The sequence below is a fragment of the Triticum aestivum genome, chromosome 5A, assembly GCF_018294505.1.
Source record: "Triticum aestivum cultivar Chinese Spring chromosome 5A, IWGSC CS RefSeq v2.1, whole genome shotgun sequence".
Lineage (NCBI taxonomy): Eukaryota > Viridiplantae > Streptophyta > Magnoliopsida > Poales > Poaceae > Triticum > Triticum aestivum.
This window is the reverse complement of record NC_057806.1, coordinates 7366602-7381072: the sequence shown is the minus strand read 5'-3', so window position 1 is coordinate 7381072 and position 14471 is coordinate 7366602. Positions and strand designations below refer to the sequence as shown.

The 14471-nt window shown below is 46.6% G+C and overlaps 1 long non-coding RNA gene across 3 annotated transcripts; it reads left to right on the top strand.

Moving 5' to 3' along the window:
• Positions 1-9593: 9593 nt before the first annotated feature.
• Positions 9594-13464, top strand: LOC123101967 (uncharacterized). Of its 3 annotated transcripts, none has more exons than XR_006448682.1 (6): positions 9594-9949; positions 10318-10421; positions 10567-10650; positions 10836-11057; positions 12341-12449; positions 13075-13464. It is a non-coding gene; the product is annotated as an uncharacterized lncRNA (long non-coding RNA). The 3 variants fall into 3 exon arrangements; XR_006448680.1 differs by having other exon boundaries at positions 9595-9949; positions 10567-10638; XR_006448681.1 differs by having other exon boundaries at positions 9596-9949; positions 10567-10638; positions 12364-12449.
• Positions 13465-14471: the final 1007 nt, after the last annotated feature.

Below are 14471 nucleotides of genomic sequence, written 5' to 3'. Positions count from 1 at the left end.
GTTCAAGACATTGACTGTCTTCCCCGAAGGATGGGTAAGTTGAACAGTCCTAGAGAAGCAATCAATTTGGGCATGATGAACTGACATCCAGTCCATACCCAGAATGATATTAATATCTGAAGATTTAAGGGCTATCAAAGATGCGAGGAAAACAAGTCTGTCGACTTGGATTTCATTTCCATGGCTTACTCTAGAAGTTTGCCATTTGGATCCCGGAGTTTGAATTACCATAGAGGTTGGCATGTCACAGAATGCGATGTTATGCAAATGAGCATAATTTTCAGATATAAAAGAATGAGAGGCTCCTGTATCGAAAAGAACAGATGCCGGGTGGCAATTAACAAGAAGCGTACCAAGAACGACGTTGGGATCCTCTTGAGCTTCCTCGGCAGGGATACAGTTGACATGGCCACGTGTAGCGGTGACCGGCTTGGCGTGGAACACTTTCCCTGTCGGCTTGCCACGGCCAACAGCTTTAGCAGATTGGTTGGGGTTGGTCTGGGGACACTCACGCATATAGTGGTCGGATTCCCCACACTTGAAACAAGTCACGGAACTGGTACGTGGAGGAGCATTGTTGGTTGGACCCCCATAGGGCTTGGCTGGTACAGACTGTTGAACGGGGCGAGGCGCCTGGAAAGATGGCCTCGGTGTGAACCTGGGTGGCAGGGCGGTGTTGGGCACCCACACGCGGCGCTTCTGAGGACCAGCACCGGATGATGAACCCACGTCACGGCCATGCTTGCGTGTGGCGTCATAATCAGTCTGACCAGTCTCAGCACTGATGGCCTTGTTAACAAGCTTCTGAAAAGATGTGCACTCATGCAGACGGAGGTCGCGGCGAAGCTCAGGACTAAGCCCCTTACGGAACCTTGCTTGCTTCTTGGCATCAGTAGAAACTTCCTCAGTTGCATATCGTGCGAGGTTACCGAACTCCCTGTTGTAAGCATCCACAGAGAGTCGGCCCTGAGTGAAACTACAAAATTCCTCACGTTTACGGTCCATGAGACCCTCCGGAATGTGATGTTCACGGAAAGCCTCGCTGAATTCAGCCCAAGTAGTGACATGGCCCGCTGGGCGCATAGCTCCATAATTCTCCCACCATAGACTGGCGGGGCCTTCAAGATGATATGCAGCAAAGGTGACCTTGTCAGCCTCAGCTACTAGCGCAGAACGCAGTTTGTGAGAAATACTGCGAAGCCAGTCATCAGCGTCGAGAGGCTCGACGGAGTGGTGGAACGTGGGTGGATGTAACTTGATAAAATCACTGAGTGACACCACGTTAGTCCTTTGATGGTGTGCCGTGTTCTGTTCAATACGCTCCAACAAACGGTTGGTCTCCCGCTTGTTTCTTTCGGCTTCCATCATAACCTCGGCTAGGGAAGGAGGATGAGGCAGATTTGCATTCCTGACTTCACTGCCTTCGGCCTGCTCTTGAGGAGCAGGGTTAGTGCCCGTGTTGACCATCCTAGGTAAACAAGACAATGATTTAGTCAGAATGATAAAATTCCGACATAGGATACAGAATGTAAGGAATAACTCGAAATGCAAGATGATCATCCGTATGACATGGTAGATACAGCAACTGCTTCTTTATTCCATTGTCATACACACCATACAGGGTTTAGTACAAGACCAAACAAAGTACTATTACGGTGAAAAGAGGATTACATCTCATCGGAGGCATTCCAAGCTCCTATACATTATTTTTCTACACCTCCGGAAGCGGTACAAACTAGGTCATATCCCACGAGTCACGCAGGACGATAGACGACACAGCTAGTACAACTAGTGATACTACCACTAACTCAGACCGATCCGTAGTAGTCCTCGTAGAAATTACCTCCATAGCCTGGAAGCTCAACATGATCATCCGGAAACAGACGATCTCGCGGAGCTTGTGGACCATAGGGGCTAGGATGAGGTCTTGGACCAACAGACGGTGGCCTGCGGGGACCGCGAGGTGGGGTGATGCCTCCTACATCACGCCAACCCATCACGTCTGGCAGAGCAGATCTCACAGGATAGAGATCGCGCATATCCGAATATCCAGCTTGCACCGGTGCAAACCGAGTCAATGTGGCCCAATGGTCAGCATGGGTATTGAAGAGCTCTAACCTCAAGGCCCGATTTTCACGGTCCTTATCCTCGAGCATCTCAGCAGTGGTGCGAGTCCGTGAATCCTCCTGGGTGGGGTCAGCATAGATAGCCTGGAGATACCCTTGTGCTCCCGGAAGTGATCCTGGCATATACCGGAAATCAGAGTCCCGAAATAGACCAGATCTGACTCGCATGATGGTCATCATAGAGTAGGCGGCGTCCTGCACAGCCATCTCAATAGTAACCCCGAGTCCATAGGAGCAGTGAAGGGGCTCGGTGGACCCAGGATAAGATGGAAATATCCTGACAGTGCAGAGATACTGGCTTTGATTAAAGTCTCAGAATTGCTCTTCGACCGTGTACTCAGGATACCAACGGTATCCAGCCTCAGTCATTACCCTGACCAACATGGCAGTATGGCCGGGTACATCTAGGCATCGAGTCAGGCGAACCACTTGATTAAGGTCGCGAGTGGCCATCTGAAAACACAATCATAATGCAAAGGCATTAGAATTTCTAGCAAAATTTCGGCAGCATAACAGCTGTAAATGCTCAAGAAGGATTTTGAGACATTTGACAAAGGATTTCATTCACACTCAACATCATCATATCAAGTCCTAAGTCCATCCTAACAACATGATGTGGTAGTAGAACTGTACTAGGCTTGTATCCATCAAACCTATAAGGTACTACTGATTAGTAACACGTGATCCTGATAGAGAGAATAGATCCTAATTCCTTAACCCCCCGGTGGAAGAATAGGCTGACTCAGATCAGAATGTCATAAGATAAAGGAGTAAAAAGAGCCTTACGTTCCAACCCACAAACAATTCCCCTACATATAACTAAAGAATTTCTAGACTCAACATCGACCGGTTTGGCTTGGAGAACATACAGGCAGTCCGGCTCTGATGCCAACGCTGTCAGGACCCCGACTCGATGTCACATCGATCTAGCTGGTAACACCTCATATCACTTTGCGGCCTCACGCACGGTATCCCCATGGGTGTCGCCTTACCTTTGCCCGGGACCGTTTGCGCCTTTTGGCTCACGTATATGATAGTGTCGCTAGCATCCATATGATAAGGAGCCCGGGCTGACATGACTAGTCGTAAACCCAAAGTGGCACAGGACTTACAGGGACAGGCATCCATGACCCAGCTTCGAACGTGTCGGTCATCAGCAAGTGGGTCCGGGCTGTAGCACTGGGCTAGCAGGACTCCGGTAAACCGGGCTGTAGCGGGCTAACAGGACTCCGGTACTCAATGCGTGACATTTCCCCGAAGGGACAGACACCGGAACGAAGAAGGACACATGCCGGCCAGCCTAAGTGTTCCAGAGCAGTAGCAAGCTACCATGGCTCAGCGGTAACACTAGGAGACATTTCCCGGTAAGAGAGGCTACTAAAGATAAACAACTAGATAGTCAGATCCCACACATACCAAGCATTTCAATCATACACACAATATGCTCGATATGTGCAAATACAACAAGGCATCACAACATGACTCTACGACACAAGCACTTTATTTAAGGCTCAGAGAGCCATACATAACATACACAAAGGTACGGGTCACACGACCCAGCATTCAAGTCATACAGTCATACAAACCAGCAGCGGAAGTAACTTGTCTGAGTACAGACAACTAGAAAGATAAAAGAGGCTTGGAAAGCCTAGCTATACTACGTGGTCCTTCACAAGCTCAGGATCACCACCTGGGCCTTTAGCCTACTCATTGATGTCAACGTCTACATAGAACCCATCAGAAGGGGTTGCGGCGTCTTCTGTAAAAATGTAAATTATAGCAACATGAGTACAAAGGTACTCAGCAAGACTTACACCAGATCCTACATACATGCATATTATCAAGAAGGGTTGGTGGAGTTATTGCAGCAAGCCAGCTTTGACTCTTGGCTAGGCTAACCTACGAGACTCCAACTCGAAATGGTTTTGCGCACACGAGTCCACTACTCACCAATTCAATACACTACCGAGGATCCACCTCCGTCTTCCTACGGAAGAGCCATCCTCGGCACTCACACTTATCTTGAGGCTTTTAGTAGTTTCCATTTACTTGTCTATGAACTGTATAGGCAACCAAGTAGTCCTTTACCGCGGACGCGGCTATTCGAATAGATCATGATAACCCTGCAGGGGTGTACTTCTTCATACATGTTTCCACCACTTAGCGTATGCACACGACATGTGCTCGGCAGACTTCAAGCGAAAGCCGACGTGGGTGTAGACCACGACCTACCTAAACACTTAAGCCTCTAGTCCAGGTTTATCGCCTATCCAGGTTCCATCCGCAGGGAGTCCGGCCGAGGTTTCCCATACGGCCCCGAACGATGTGAACAGGGTTCCCGAGATACCTAACGGGTATTCGGTACACCGTGCCACGTACCTACCGCATCACAGCCCACCCCTACGGTCAGCGCTGTCCACGGCCTCCAGTAGGCTACAAACACCAGAAACTACGTGCAACTCCTGGACAGAGAGCTAGGGTGAATAAGAAGTCGAGCGGGGTCATATTTCAGGGCCCAATGCATGGTAGTAGCTGTATCTTAAATCACACATACAGATCTCAGTGCTTAAGGTCGGCTTCAATGAAACAACCCACCATGTACTCCTACATGGCCTCTCATCGATACCTTTACCAAAACGTGTTCACCACACCACTCTTATTACCGACATAATCATTTCACTCTAGCCATCACCCAGATGAACCAGACCTGACACGACTCTAAGCATAGCAGGCATAGCAAGGTAGGAACAACACATACATATGGCTCAATCAACTCCTACACATGCTAGTGGGTTTCATCTAGTTACTGTGGCAATGACAGGTCATGCAGAGGAAATGGGTTCATCTACCGTAGCACACAGCAGTTTGAAACGCGTTGTCTTAATGCAGTAAGAGAGAGCAGGAGTGAGAACATGGGATTGTATCGATATGATCAAATGGTTGGTTGCTTGCCTGATGGTTCGATGCACTGATATGGTTCTTCGTTAGGGTAATCACGATACTCCTCGGAGGCAGAACCTGCCGCAAAGAACACCGATACACAACCATCACCAAACAATGTGCAACAATATGATGCATGCATGAAACATAGCAATATGAGTGTGTTGGGCTAATGCAACTAAGACCAGAAGGGTTTGAACCAATTTGAATCAAAGATTCAAATTTCAAACTCAAACATGGCCTTTTAAAGTGCTTTTCCTTGTTCTGCATTAAACATCAGGTTAACTTGTTTAATCATGCATGAAAATAGTACAGATGGATAGATTGGATTTTTCTGATCATTTTTCATATATAATTTATCTGATTTGGAGTTACAGAATAAAAGTTATGAATTTTTGAAGTTTAAATTATATTCTGGAATTTCCTATATTAGAATAATTCCAGAAAAGCAATTATTGCGTCAGCCTGACGTCAGTGTGACGTCAGCAGGTCAACGGAACACGTCCGGGTCAAACCTGACAGTGGGTCCCGCATGTCAGGGTGATTAAATTGATTAAAGTTTAATTAAAACTAAACCTGTTTAATTAACAGGGCTGGGCCCCACCTGTCATTGACTCAGGGGAGTCAACCAGGGCCCACCCATGGTCAAACCCGGGTCGGCTACACCGGCGTTTAGCCGCCGGCGAGCCCGACGCGGCGGCGGAAGTGATTTTTGCCGTTCCGGCAACCAAACAAGCCGCGGAGGCCACCGGAGAGGAGCTGAGGTCGAGCCGCAGCTCTTGGTGGAGTCCGTTGGGGTCGGGGTGGCCGGAGTTGGCACCGGCGACGACTTTGGCGGCCACCGGGGTTCGGCCGAAGACGAACTTGACGCTAGAGGGGTCGGTGAGGCTCGGGAAGTGGCTAGCTAGGTGCTAAGTGACACGGTGAGCATGATGGACACCAGTTTGTGGCCGGAGGGTGACCGGGAGCACGTCGGCGACGAGCTCCACGGCGGTGGGTGCGGTTGAGCTCCGGGAGGTCGCTACACAGCTCGGGAGCAAGAACGGAAGGGAGGGGAAGATGGCTAAGCTCACAGTGAGTGCGACGAAGCCCTTGGTGTGGCCGGAGATGGACCGGAGCGACGACGGCGTTGAAGGGGATCTCCGGCGACGGCGGTTCGGGCGAGGTCGTTGCGGTGGACTCGGGCGTTGCAAGCGCTCGGGGTTCGGCTGCTCGATGAAGTGGACAGCGGCGGAGCTCCTGGACACGATGAGAGGACGCACGGGCGGCGGGGAGCACGGCTACGACGAAGGCACGGCGATGGTGGCGTCGGCCATGGCGGGGGAGCGCGAGGGGGAGGAGCTGGAGAGGAGAGGGGGTGTCTGGGGGGTTCGGGGGAGCGAGGGAGGCCGGTCCACGACGTCACCGGACAAGAGAAGCGGCGAGGCGGCGAGCAGGTGCGTGGCGCGCGCTGCGGTCGCCGTCGGGCACCTGCCTGCCTGCCTGGCCGGCAAGCAGCTCGCTGGAGCGGCGCTGGGCTGGGCCGGCAGTTGGGCCGGGTGCAGGCGCCAGGTAAGCTTTTTCCATTTCTTTCTGTTTTCTGTTTTTTAATACTTCTGCCACTTTGTTGAATTAAATAAAATACTTAGGCAACTCCTAAAATCACCAAACTACTCCTGGTCCATAGTTGGATTATTTCCAACATGAAACATTTTAGTTTGGAGATATTTGAGCATTTAAATATTTTATATAATTTTAAATGCCCAAATTCAAATATTTATGATTTAATTCAAAAACCCTAAGATGGCCTAGGAAAATGTGCACCACTTTTGGCAGAGGTTCTGAACCAAGACAAAAATGATGGGCATTTTAGAAGGGCATTTCAGGTTCATTGAAAAAGTTTTTAGTAAACCCTAGTTGGTTTCAGAGGGGACTGGGGGTTCTGTCATCCCCATTTCAGGTTTCTGATGAAAGAGTAAACATGATGCAACACTCTAATGCATGACTAGCTAGGGTGTGACACCCGAGAGGTTTTTTGTGGCTACAGAGGCTTGCGGCGGCGGAACTCCCAATCTATTCTCTGTTCTGGAAGTTTTACGATACGTAGGTATATATGGGTGCAAGGGGTACGTCGGTGGAGCTTCGGGGGCCCCACGAGGCAGGGGGGGCGCGCCCCAGGGGGGTGGGCGCGCCCCCCACCCTCGTGGGTAGCTCCCGTATCTTCTGATGTAGAGTCCAAGTCTCCTGGGTCATAATCGGGAAGAAAATCACGTTCCAGAAAGGTTTATTCCGTTTGGACTCCGTTTGATATTCCTTTTCCTCGAAACACTGAAATAGGCATAAAATAGCAAATCTGGGCTGGGCCTCCGGTTAATAGGTTAGTCCCAAAAATAATATAAAAGTGGATAATAAAGCCCAATATTGCCTAAAACAGTAGATAATATAGCATGGAGCAATCAAAAATTATAGATACGTTGGAGACGTATCAGGGCACATGCTGCAATGGGTCACTGGTGAGCTGCAACCTCGACCGGCAAGGTGTGACGGCAACCATGCGATGCTACAACCGTAGAGCTAGGGGAGCTACAGCCTGACTCATTTTTGGTTGGAAAGGGTGACCTCAACAAGTGCACAGCGGGGTTCTCCGTGTACGCTTGCCATCGCCACCTATAAGATGTTGGTTATCTCTACGATATTTACATTAACGTGGTAATCTCGTGGCTCCAGTCATCATGCCATGACGCGCATGCCACTTAATATTACAACATATAACCATCTCATACATAAACTCATTATCATGACGAAGACTATACCACATCAAATGCATACTCTGCAAAACCAAGTTAGACGTTCTCTAATCTGTTTTAGCAAATTTTAGTGACACGGTTATAACCATTTTTAACAAATAATACTAGCAACCTAGGTCCACAACATAGACAATAATTCTTGATGCTAGATTAAGTTTCGGGGCGTGCGAAACAAGAGACTTAAAAATCTCTAGCCCCACACTAAACTTTGTAAAATACGCGTGACCCCTTAGAAGATCATCCATCTCGGCACCCTGTCTACTTTGTTGCAAGCGTGCAACCTTCACGGTCCGGCAGCGCTTTGCTATCCAGAGCTAACCGTCGCCGAAGAATTATAGGGAGGACCAACTAAAAATAGGGCTAGATGAACTAGATAAGGATCCAAAACTTGTGTCTTCAAAGGGTGGAATCATGTAGTATACAGAGGTGAAGGGGAAGAGGAGGGGCGCCACAAGGGTAGGGAAAGTCCCTCCCTTTTGGCCAGCCAGGGAGGAGGAGTTGGACACCTCCCCCACTCCTCCTCCCCCCCCCCCCACACACAAGAAAGGGGGCGTCAACTCCACTTGGGCCTTGGTGGCCCAAGTTGTCTTCCACCACTAGACCTTTTAAGGCCCGTTGATATTTAATTATTTATAAAAACCCCTGTAACAATTATTAGGGCCTTTTATATATGATTTAACAACCCAGAAAACATTTTCTACCTATATATTAATTATCGGTAATACCCGGTATTACCTGGTACTCTCTGAAACCCTACCGGTGACCCTGAAACGCTTTCGGATCCCCTCGAAACTATTCTGAATATTAGTGAAACAATTATAAAAATATATTCTCATCACTCCCGTCCTACTAACACTCAGTAGATCTTGATTGCCTTAAGCTTGTGACCCCGTAGGTTCGGTAACTCCTAGACATGAACGAAACCCCTTCATTCAGTGACTGATAGCGGAGCCGTGGACGTCCATATCGATCCCTATGAGCACACAAATGATATTCGTAAGAAGTGACTATGATACTCTAATGGTCTAAAGAGCAAAATCACTTGTTAACACTCTGTGTTATTACAATTGATTACAGATGATATTATTTCAATTCATAACAAACAAGTTTGGGTAGATTCAATATAATCATTCTTCCAATGTCATAATCTCAGTGTTGTTTTACGACTACCATTTAACACTTAATGATATCTTAAGATCCGAAAAACATGATCACCAACAACACTTGAGCTTGTCTTAGAAGCGAGACAAGGAACCTTTATTTATCTGTTTATCATTTCACACGTGCATATGAGTTTTCCACTAGTCGCATATTCCAGGATCATAACAGTTATAGCATGAAATATAAACACTTAATTATGAATATGGAAATATAATAATACAATATTATTGCCTCTAGCACTACCCGAAACAGACTTTTTGGTGACGGCCAGGCACCATCGTGACGGGCCTGATGCCTCCTTCAGGAACGTGGGCACGTTCCTGACGTGGACGGTCCACCGAGAGGAAAGATGGCAACGTTCCTGACGCTCTTCACGATAGCCTTCAGGAAATAGAATAACCTTCAGAAATGAGGTGGCACGTTCGCGTCGGGGCCCAATCCACGTCGTGAATCAGATACACACCTTCAGGAACGTGTACCTGGCCGTCAGGAAGACACGTTCGCGGGACGCGCTGATATTTTCGCTCGGGAGGCGCCTGATTTTTTCGTTTGGGAGAGAAAACCGCGCGGATATCGGATATTTCCGCGTGGCTGTGGTCACGTGTGGAGCGCTTGGTCAAAATCCCTAAAACAGGGTCCGGTCTTCCCCCATCGGTCTGCTCCTCCCACTCCCACGACCAGCGCCGCCGCTTGCCCCCGTGTCCACCGTCCAGTTCTGATCCGCCGACTCCCTCCCCATCGAGCGCCGCCCACATCGCCGTTGAGCACCGACTCCACGCCTCCAGCACAGCCTCCCTCCCCATCTAGCGCGGCCCCCATCGCCGGCGACTTCCAGATCCGCCTCCCTGGCCGGCGAACTTCCAGATCCGCGTCCCTGGCCGGCGAACTTCCAGATCCACCTCCGTCGCCGTGTGGAGGTGGCTCCCTCCCCGACCAGTGAGTGCCCGTCTTCTCCTCCCCCCTCCCCATCTATTTCTATTCCAAATAATTTACATGTGCTGCAGCAATATGTTCATTGTTTAGTACACTCTTATTGAGATTAAAACAATGATGTTTTGTTGTTCTTCTGAAAGGATTGAGTGCAACAGCCATGGGGTATTATAGTCACCATCTATCTAGGTAGTGTGCTGCGCAATTTTAAGTTTGTGCATACATTAAATCGGGTTGTTCCTCAATTGGTCTCATTGATGAGTTGTGATACATATCTGTATGCATGTCAATACCTGCAAGCTGTAGGTTATGCTCCCCTGTTCAGGAAGGTGCAGTTTACGTATGCATGCTTTATTGTTTTCTCTTCATTGAAGGTCTTACAAAATCAGGAAGTTGTAGCGCTACAAAGGCCAAGTTTGAGAAGTGACATTGCCACACCACAACCCTCTCGATCAAGAAGTCCAATCCAGGCATGTTGGTAAGTTCCACTCATGGAAAGTTTGTTGAAAGAGCATGTTTTCATATGTAGGAAAGAAAGTATGGGCCTGCAGCAGCAACAAACTTGAACACTACAATTATTGTTAATCTGAAATTAAAGCGACATGCTATGTCCATGGTTTCAGAAGAACCCACCACAAAGCATCTTCAAGACGCACATCCAGCATATTGGAAGGAACGTCATCTCGATCTTCAAAGTTATGTTCCTGGTACTTCTTCATAGTTGCAGTCTGCACTTGGCACCAAGAAAAGACCTTTTCATTTGTTTGGTGACTAATAGCATGTGTGTCATGAGCTGGAGTTTACCTTTGTGTTTGAAAACTTGTATACATATATTACAGTTTTGCCTTTCACCATTGTTCATTGAAATATGCTATATTCTTTTCCATTGTAGGTGAATTGATCCTTCCAAGCCCAAGAGGATGCCGGTACTCCGCTGGCAGATCCTTCCCATGCTGAAGGCCATGTTCATGCTACTCATCTGGATGAGCATGGTTCTACCCCAAGACAGGATATATACCATTTGTTGCACTACAGTTGGTATATAGCAAGATGGATAAGAAATACCCAAGAGCTTCTTCCTTTTCAAGATTAGAAGATGGATGATAGTGATACGGTAAGTTGTTGTTATGATCCCCAATTCCTCTATGCACAAACTTAACAATGGTTGTGATCATGTTACTTCTATGGTTAGCAAAGTAAACTGCAGCTGAATTATACAAGTAGAGCAATGTAGTATAGTGCATGTAAGATTGTGGTGTCATCAAAACAGGGATGCATTAAACTAGTTCATGTGTTAATAATTTATGATATGAAACAATCTATTTAATCAGTGCCTGTGTATTTCAATTAGTGGTTGCTGCTTGCTTATGTGCTGCTCTGTTTCTTTCTGTGTAAATGTGGTGCTAGTTCTGTCCTTGTAGTGTAGTGCCAGTGCAGTGCACAACTGCATATATATGTCTTTTACACATATTTGCTCTGATTGTGCTATAGGTCTTGTTGATGATTTGCACATAAACCTAACTGTTTGTCGCACTATAGATGCTATATAGCAAGCTGGAATGGTTTCGAATGTGCATGGCATTGACATTTTATTAAAAAGGGCAACCTGGTGCATGTAGCTCCCGCTTGCGCAGGGTCCAGGGAAGGGTCCGACCACTTTGGGTCTATAGTACGCAGCCTTTCCCTACATTTCTGTAAGAGGCTGTTTCCAGGACTTGAACCCATGACCTCATGGTCACAAGGCAGCAGCTTTACCACTGCGCCAAGGCTCCCCTTCATGGTATTGACATTTTATTCATGTATTAAAATATTTGACAACCTCAACAAGTAGAGGAGCAAGTTCAAGTACGAAAGGTGCATGGTCTTGGCTTTCAGTTTGGATTGGATTATAAACATTTATTTTATTTCCTTTTCTTCCTTGTACATTATGTTCCTGTTAGCTCTTCATAAGTGCAGCCTACACTTAGCTTTAATAAAAGACTTCTTCACTTGCTTGGTGGATAACAACATGTGTGTGTCGTGAACTGAAGTTTCCTTTTGGTTTGTAAACTTGTTCATGCTGCCCAAGTGTTTGTGTATTTCAGTTAGTGGTTGCTGCCTTCTTAAGTGGTTGTGTACTGCAACCATGTAGTCAGTATAACTTAGTTCATGATTTAAGTTGTCATACAAAATTAAATATGTTCTCTGTACATGTTAGCTTATAATTTTAGGAAATGATTCACTATGACTGGTGAGATCCATTTATAGATCATTTAGAGTTTCTAATTTCTATTCCAGTCAGTTTTCATTAATGTGTTCTTGCAACAAAAAAACATTGTCTTAAACTCTTAATATTATATCTAAGGACTGCATTTATGAGTATGTCTCCAGTTATTCTAATTTCCTTCATGAATACAGCTTCTGAGAAGAAATCGTTCCAGGTACTGGGCGTAGTGGTGATGGAGACATAGACTTGTAAGACCCTTGGGTGGGCGAACGCCCTTGAGCACCTCCACTTGAACTTCTGGTGAGCAAGTCTGTAAGGAACCACCCCAGGACAGTTCCAGTCATATTAGTCTTTTCTTATCAGCTAGCTTTGCATCGTCTGCTTCCTTCTTGTTTTTGACATATTCAAGATGATGAATTTTCAGATTACCTTGCAGCTTGTTTAGGCTCCCCAACTGTTTTAGCTCATGCCCATGTTTTGTCCTTACTTGAGATACAGCAAGTTCTTGTAGTAATGTTAAACTACCGATGTTCGGAACTTGCATTGCAAAGCTATAAATATGACGCTTACTGCTAGTTTTCTACATGTAGTGCTAGTTCTGTACATGCAGTTTAGTGCTTGTCATACTTAGATTTTTCCTATGAAGTGATGATTTTTTTGCTACCACGTAAAGTTGTGAAGGTGGTTGGTCATGAAAAATTTTCATTTGCCATAAAAACTATGGGTATAGGGCATTGGATGGCAATCATTTAATTTTTCTTGCCTTTTTTTAATTATGTTCATGTTACATTTAATTGCAGCCTATACTTGGTAATAAGAAAAGTCATGAGCTGTAGTTTACCTTTTGGTTTGAAAGCTTGTACATATCACAGTTTTGCCTTTCACCGTTGTTCATTAAAATCTCCTATATTTTTCTATTGTATAGGTGAATGGAACATTCCAAGCCCAAGGGAATGCACTCCATTAACAGAATCTTCCCATGATGGAAGACCATCCTCATGCTACTCATGTGCATGAGCATAGTTCTACTCCAACATTTAGAAATTCCAGTAGTATAATTAGTTGTTAATATTGTGAAATAGGGTGCAGGTAGGCTTTCTTTGTCAATTGCTTCTCTTGGCAATTTAGGAATCAACCAGTATGCGTGTTTCGTATTTGGTGACACCTCCTGTTAAGTTAAGGCTCCATGAATCATGACTTGGATATGAATATGTAGATCTTGTGAATAACCAGATTTAAATAAATTGGATGGGTACATTGTGACCTAGGAATTGGATGTGATTTTAAACAGGGTTATATGATCTTTGTGTATGCATGAATGTGAAATGATTTGGCATGTGGCTGTGAATATATATACCGCTTTCCAATAATATTTTTATTTTCTCTTGGTTCATTCCTGAGGACCGTTTTAATTCTTTCCTGACGAAGCCAGCCATCATGGATATGTAGAGCTCATTCTTGAAGGTATGGTCCTGAGTGCCACTAGCCGTCAGGAAACAGAACATGTTCCCGACGGCCAGTTTTCTGACGGTATCTCCTGACGGTGAGGCCGTCAGGAATATGAATTTGGGTGGCTCCAGGTACTTGTCAGGAAACGTCGTCAGGAAAATCTATTCGTGACGGTACCGTCAGGAACGGCGGTCTTTCCTGACAAGCTGTTGCTGACGGGAGTTTCCTGACGGTGGGGTATCATTCCTGACAAAAATCGGTTCGTTCCTGACGGATTTTGGCCGTCAGGAAAAAGTCAGTTTGGGGTAGTGTAGGCCATATTTCCAACAGGGTCTTCCCTCTCTTGGCGATCTCCCAACTTTCCAAATCGGACTGGCATCCACTCCTTGATCAGGTGTGCCACTTTTCCCCCTCCTGACAGCGGGGATTTATTCAGCGGTCCGGGTGCTTGGTGCTTGTCAAATCAGTGGTCTCCACTCGTCTCGTTCATCACCTGATGGTTGTCAACGCCCTTGACTAGGTGTTCGATGAAATCAATTCATGGATGCGGGCATTCTTCTAGGTCGACAAAGACGAAGTGCATGGAGGGCCAATGTTTAGTTGCCTAGAACGCGATCTGTCAGCCCAAGATTTTCGGTGCCTGGGAGTGAAAAACCTCCAGCTCCAAGCTCTGGCTTTGCGCGTACAGTGGGAATGGCTTCGCCACACTGATCAGGCAAGGCAATGGTAGGGTATCCCTTTTCTGGTGGACTCCGACGCCAAGGAGGTCTTTGACATTCTGATTTGTATCATGGTTGGTGAAGGACCCAAGGTGTTGTTTTGGAAAGATCGTTGGCTTCACAGCACAATACCGCTCATTGCGAACCCGCGGTC